General features: G+C 36.3%; 2 long non-coding RNA genes across 3 annotated transcripts; both read right to left on the reverse strand.

The window, feature by feature from the left end:
* Positions 1–591: 591 nt before the first annotated feature.
* On the reverse strand, positions 592–3,434 carry LOC309477414. 2 transcript variants are annotated; one of them, XR_014198628.1, is made up of 5 exons: positions 2,831–3,434; positions 2,009–2,056; positions 984–1,073; positions 870–901; positions 592–714 (listed from the first exon to the last, which is right to left on the reverse strand). It is a non-coding gene; the product is annotated as an uncharacterized lncRNA (long non-coding RNA). The 2 variants fall into 2 exon arrangements; XR_014198629.1 differs by having other exon boundaries at positions 2,009–3,429.
* Positions 3,435–4,671: 1,237 nt separating this feature from the next.
* Positions 4,672–7,459, reverse strand: LOC309477243. The gene is made up of 3 exons (XR_014198584.1): positions 7,233–7,459; positions 5,947–6,033; positions 4,672–5,872 (listed from the first exon to the last, which is right to left on the reverse strand). It is a non-coding gene; the product is annotated as an uncharacterized lncRNA (long non-coding RNA).

The raw sequence follows: 7,459 nt of genomic DNA on the forward strand, positions 1-7,459 counted from the left end.
ACCCTAAGTACACAGCCTAGATAACAAAGACTATGGGACAACTCTGTGAATGTCCTTGAGTGGCCCAGCCAGAGTCCAGACTTGAACCCGATTGAACATCTGTGGAAAGATCTGAATATGGCTGTGCCCCAATGCTCCCCATCCAACCTGATAGAGCTTGAGAGGTTCTGCAAAGAAGAATGGGAGAAACTGGCCAAAAATAGGTGTGCCAAGCTTGTAGCATCATACTCAAAAACACTTGAGGCTGTAATTGGTGCCAAAGGAGCTTCATCAAAGCATTGCGCAAAGGCTGAGAATACTTATGTACATGTGATTTTTTGAATAAATTGAATACATTTGTAGAGATTTCAAACAAACTTCTTTCACGCTGTCATTATGGGGTATTGTTTGTAGAATTTTGAGGAAAATAATGAATTTAATCAATTTTGGAATAAGGCTGTAACATAATAAAATGTAAAAAAAAAAAAAAAGAAAGAAAGAAAAGTAAAGCACTGTGAATATGTTCCGGATGCACTGTAGACCTCCTGAAAGTCAAATGTGGACACTCTTCAATTCTGTGGGAAATGCTATTAACAGATGACACAGGTCAGGTGAAAATGAAATGACTTTATTTGAGCCATAAAGGGAGCAGAGATGTTCATCTCTTTGAAGGCATTTGTCTTTCTTGTCTTCACTTGACTTTAAGACAGAACTGGTCTCACGGAGCTTTTCCCCCTAAGGGAAGATATGGTTACTAGTGCAGTTGTACTATTTGATTACAAGACATAAATAGCAGCAGCAAAATTAATTAAGCATTGCTATTGAGAAAACTGCTGAAATGGTTTTGTCCTATATAATTATCAAGGAATATAATATATATAATATCTCACCTAATCAAGGCTCTATGATCAGGAACTGCCACCTGCAGAAGACAAAACAAGTATTTTACTAAGTCTCTAGTCATTCAATATTAGGAGTGAAAACAGTAAAGCATGTTAACCTACCAAGTGTGGCTTGTTAATGGTGAATGTCTCTTGATCATGTATTATCACTGCATCTATTCCTTTAGGGTTTTCCACACACTGGACAGGAGTCTAAATATGCAGTTTTATTTGTTAATGTCATGAGAACATGTCATGAAAAAAGGAAGGCTTTGAAAAACTTAAAACATTTACCCCCGGTTTCACAGATACCCCTTTTCCACCAATTAGTGCTGGTGCCGGTTCGGAGCCGGTACCTACTCGCGAACCAGTTCTTTGTGTTTCGACAGCCAAAGAACCGGTTTTCAGCCAGGAAAATTGGTTCCAAAGCGGCACCAACTCTTTGCTGGACTAGAACCGTTCTTTTACCACATCATGCTTACGTCGGGGGCTGGGGGCGGGGTTATTGTTGAACAACTTCTCGAACGTAACCTCCGTCTATAGTTATTCAGACGAGCAGCACAAATGTGTCCTAAACGTCTTCTGACCCCAATATAGGATCGCAAAGCCAGGAAAAACATTTGCAGAAAGACGATGTAGTCCAACATTGTAATTGTTATGCTTGAAGTTGGGAAAGCTAAGACATATGGCAACGTACAAAGTGACGTAACAGTTCTTTTTTGGTGGAAAAGGGGTAAGACAAGACTTAAGTCTAGTCCCAGACTAAAATGCATGTTTGAGTTGGTTTAACTTAAAGCAGATCGCACTGACATGTTTTAAAATATGTCAGTGCCATTGTTTTGTCTCAAAATACACAAGTAATGTTTTTTTGTTTTGTTTTGAATAAAAGCTACTTAAATGCCCTAATTGAACTAAGAACTAATCCTGGCTTAATCTAATCCCCGTCTGTGAAACAAGGACTAAATGTGATGCACTGTGACAAAAACGATAATTTTATTGTGAGTTATTCATTAGGGATAACACAATGCCATAACTGTTAGATGTTGTAGCCTAAGCTCTATAATAAAATGTATGATCTCAGCCATTTTGAAAATATGAAAATATGAACCATTTCACAGACAGACACTATACTTTCAAAGGACAAATACCTTAATTTGACTCACTGTGGATTGAAGGGGGTGGCAGCATTTTGAACCCTGAAAACAAATGCAAATGAAGCACAGATGAAAACCCATGTAAGACTTGAAAACCATAATATTTTTCAAATCATCATGTGTGATGGCGATAGCTTGTGCATCGGGCCTTGTGGGTTTCCTAACCAGAACTTAAACCATTCCACCACAAGTTTGACATAAAGCATGTTTGATAGTGCAGGTGCTATAAAATAATATTCAAAATATAATATCAATACTGTAATATTAAGAAGGCCTCGATTTAAGTGGTCAAAGCAGTTTTATGATCTTGATCAGGGGCGCCCAATCCTGCTCCTGCCGATCGACTGTCCTGCACAGTTCATCTCCAACCCTAATCAAACACACCTGAAGCAATCAGTTAAGGTCTTTAGGATCACTTTAAAATTAAAGGCAGGTGTGTTTGATTAGGGTTGGAGATGAACTGTGCAGGACAGTCGATCGGCAGGAGAAGGATTGGACACCCCTGATCTTGATGAACAAGTGTCAATGAAACGATAAAAAAAGCCATAAAAAATGCAACTTAATAATAAAGGCAAAAATTATTTTGCCAGTTTATGGAATCTAAACAAATAACCACACACGCAACATACAGCGGTTTACAAAGCCGCAAGGCTAATAGCTAATAGCTAATGCTGAAACAGCCCAGTCACATTGTCACACAATAAAAGCTTCAGTAATTACTCAATATTATCGATATCTGCTTCATTATTAATACCAGAATAAGAACATAGGTTTGATGGAAATATAAATTATTTCATGAAAAATATTTCTACGTACCATAACAATGGTGTTTTGTGTTCAACAAAGGACAACAAGAAAGTGCGCCGCCTAACGAAGGGTAACAATAAAAGTCTACAAATAAAAATGTCTATAGCAAATTTAAAAATCTGATAATCATTACACCACTTTTTAAATGATACATATATTGTTTACCTATATAATTATATATGACTATTATTCCTGGATATAATAATTAGGTGCCACAAACTTTTATTGAAACTAATATTGGCTAAAAGTGTAACAACACATTTATTACATGCCTATTACAGGCATTATAAATAAACAACCATGAAAGATGATCAAGCAAAAAGTTTAATTGAAATAAACTTATCTGTGACCCGTATTCTGTGTCGATCACTTCCAGTCAGTCCAACCACAGTTTGCTGCTGTTTTATGTCTTTTCTTCTTAAACTCAATGAGGGAAGAGGCTTCAATCCTTTAGTTGGTCTTCAAGGGTCTTCTGAAGGTTCTTCCATTATGTTTGGTCTCAAGATCACTGTGACAAATGTGAACATTGTAAATAATAAGTAATCGACTGGTCTATGAAATGCATCTGTGGTGGTTATCTAGCTATAAATGAAACTATTACAAGCCTGCAAAAAAACAGGATGCTCAGCACTAATGAGCAAAACCAAAACCAACAGCACACCAACCCTCTGCGAATGAGCAAGCAAACAACATCTGGACAATTCCATCTCTTATTAGTTCCTATTAAATAACATTTAATACGCTATTGATCGCCTTATAACAACAACTGCATGATTAACTGAAGGTTTATTACAATAATTAGTTTATTTAAACAGCTAAGCCAGGGTTGCCCAATCCTGTTCCTGGAGATCTACCTTCAGGGTTCAGATCCAACCCTGATCCAACAAACCTGTCTGTAATGATCAAGTGCTCCTGAAGAACTCAATTAGCTGCTTCAGTTGTGTTTGATCTGGGTTGGAGCTGAACTTTGCTGGAAGGTAGATCTCCAGGAACAGGGGTAGGCACCCCTGAGCTACGCGCATTTTCAACAGTCAAACCTCACATTTCCAACAGAGAAGTCCCCTAATCTTCATGAGAAGTATCATGGGATGACCACAGAGTCAAGACCTTGGTTCAACGTCTCATCTGAAGGACGTTGCTTCTTACAGTATAGTGTCCCAGTCACTTTACTGGGGCGTTAGGACACACACAGATCACAGGGTTTTCCCATCCAGGCACTGACCAGGCTCAACCCTGCTTAGCTTCAGTGGGCAACCAGTCTTGGGCTATGTGGTGATATGGCTAATAAATACATAGGAGAAAATGGCCACTCAGGAATTCTGTCCTGATTCTGCCCCAATACTCAGAGCTGCTGAGTCAAGCTATAAAGGATTTGAGTATGAACATGTTTACAAACCATTTTTACCTTGTTTTAATGTAATATGTTAAATTCTAATGAAATAAATTCAGCTATAATGCTTGGAACCGCGTACGTGGTTTTAAGACATAGCTGTATGTCACAATACCAGCATACTGTCTTGCTACACACTCAAAATTAGGGACTTTCCCTAATTAGGGATATTCCCTGACCAACGAAACACATATTTTACTGCATAATTTTTGAGCAAAGACTATTAAATGAGCCAAGACTCTTAAAATAAGATTTAAAGATTTTTTATTTGTTGTTTGTTTCTTTTTATTTTAAGAGACATAAATATTCTTTATTTTTATTTTTTATTCTATATTGATATACATAATGATACTGGTAATTCTCAGATATGTTCTTACAAATTTCATATAATATGTCCAAACTAAATTTCTCATAAATATTATTATGACTTAAGAAAAAGAGAAGTTTTGGAACAACAGGAGAGTGAAAACATAATTGTTTTAATCAACTAACAAAACAATCTAAAACATTCAAATGCTTCAATGCAACAGTAAAACAAAAAACACAGAGACACATTACAGACAACAGAAGATGACTAGATAACACACTACACCAGTAGTAGGCCTACTGGTTCATTTCAGAAGTAGTGTCTCATCATCACATGTGCATTTATCCCGTCTGTTGCCACGAGGAGGAGTTATGACTTCATGCAAAGATTGTTTTCTACCATTTATATGGTGCTGATGCATTTGAAGTAATGCATGCTTGCACTATATGTGTTTTTTTTTGTTTGTTCTTTTTTTTCATATTGCACTGTCCAGTTTATTTGCAAAGAATAAAGTGCTGATTTTTTATGGTGCTGCTGTTTAGCACTGGAATGTGTCTGGGGATTCAAGATATGTCTGTCTATTTACTTTGTTCAGTATGTAGATTCCCATGTAATGTTTTTTTTTTGTTTTGTTTTTCTGTGCTGACGTATTTCCTATTGAAACTGTAAATTGAGGCTGAACATAATGGGAGGGCTTGTCCCTTTTTAACTAGTAGCCTTTGCTTTTGTCACAGCCATGAGCCATGATATGTTATATGCTATTGCTGTTAGTTAGCAGGGTGTACACTATTTAGCCAAAAATATGTGGTCCTCCCTTTCTAATTAATAGTCTCATCAGACATCAATATGTTTTAGTTATGTTAAGCTAAAGAGTTTGAGTTTGAGTTCAACAGAACAACAGAATCTACACATTTGTAAACACACGTTGTTCAAAATTTCAAACAAATACTGCCTTCATATATATTCCTTTATTTACAATTGTACATAAAAGTGCCTGTGAAATATTTTGTTTCAACACTACTGAACATGGATTACCAAAGTCAATCCCAGGAATCAATCTCCTAGAGGTGCTAAACCTTTCAAATGACATGTGAAATAATGCTGAAAGCAGTTAACCAGAGGTTTGCATAGTGTGAAAAGCCCTTCATACTTTTAATCCCCTGATCGTCCTCGTGATACAGTTGACATCAGGTGCACATTAATCCAATTTCTGGCCTCAATCTTCTTCCATGTCGATTACAATGCCTTCATCATCAATATCAGGCTGAGGTTGGAGATTGATGGAGTATGACACATCATCATACATAATATGCCCACAAAGGCCTCTCTTGTTCTCCACGCACTGCACTGAAAGCTGAAAATGTGAAATTGTTTGTAATGAATCTTAAATAATTTAGAGAAATCATGATCCATGCTCTCTCCTCATACCTTTACAGTAGGTTCAATTAATATATTAGCCTCCTCAAATGTGTCTTCAGAAATCCCTTCTTGGTTGTCCCCATATCGGAAAGAACCCTTAAAATAAAAAACAACAGAACCGAAAAAATATTTCACAACATTTCACAAAATTTGAGCAAATACAAATTAATTTTAATTACATTTTTGAGTTGGCTATCAGTGTTCTGCAATCTCTAACTATAATAACAGAACAAATAACAGTGATCTAATAATAGTACATGTATAACTAACAATAGGTGTTATTTACTAACTCCAGATGAGTTTGTATTATCAAAACTGACTTCAGGGTGAACTGTTTTCTTCTCATGTCACACTTTAAAAATACATCCAACAATGATTTAAAGATGTTTCTGTAACTTAACTAAGAAATTAAATTGATAAAAAAAAGTTATGAAACACACACAGTATTTACAATGTCAGAAGATACTGTGCTCGTAAGTGTAAACTCTCTGCGTACACGTTGTAAATGATGAGCTACAGATTTAAGCTAATTATTCTAGCTTTAAACATTACATCTGAAATTGGGTGATGACAGTAATGTTTCTCCTTGATTCACATACCATGGCTTCAGTGACGGAGATGTCGAAGAACCAACTAAAACTCGCTGAACAGGTGTGTTTGGATCTCAAAAATAGGTGTATCCGACTTTACCTCTTTGTAATTCACATCTATTCTACTTTTACTAATATGTGATTGTAATCTCTCTAAATCTTGGAAGTCTTCCTTGTTTCCGGGTCAACTCATTCATGTGTGAAATGGCGCCAAAATTGTAAAAGACGTGGATCTTGTTGCGTGCTTACGTCATGTCCGCTAGATTATGCTTCTTACTTCTTCAAGCATATATTTCATGTATAGATCTTGTAGGGCTTTCTTGGTATAGCTAGTGAGATCTGATAAATTGTGAGAATTTTTTTCAAAAATTACATTGCCACTACGGCAGAAAGGTGGGCATTTTGACGGTACTGCCCCAGTGTTATGATTTTAGCAAATTTTTGCAATTTGTTTATTTTTTCCTAGCCGTGTACGTCATCACACATTGATGAAGCATAACATGCATTGAAATCCTCTGCATGTTATACTTTATTGTGAAGTAACATGCAATTTTAAGTTTCAACCACAGATGTCGATAGAGCTTGAAGTGTATGTACATGTTTGTCTTTCTACATGTGGCAATGTGTAATTTGAAGATTGTCTTCTCAATTCATACACTGCTTCCAATGAACATTCAGCATGCTAAACAAACCACTTTGCATTACCTTTTAAGTCCTCGTAGACTTTGGTTAACCTTGTAGAGCTTGACTTCATGTTCAAAGCACCCGTAACCTTCATTGCAGTGATCAGCTGTATATTGGAGTGGTGTCATTGCCAAAAAGATACAGAAGTAATCCAATACAGAAATGAAAATGGTACAATTAAAAATAAAGAATCAAAGAAAAATGATTTGTGTTTCCTGTGTCAGTGCCTGGAAAAGACTGACAGACTT

This window comes from Leuciscus leuciscus (assembly GCF_965113295.1).
Source record: "Leuciscus leuciscus genome assembly, chromosome: 16".
NCBI classification, from domain to species: domain Eukaryota; kingdom Metazoa; phylum Chordata; class Actinopteri; order Cypriniformes; family Leuciscidae; genus Leuciscus; species Leuciscus leuciscus.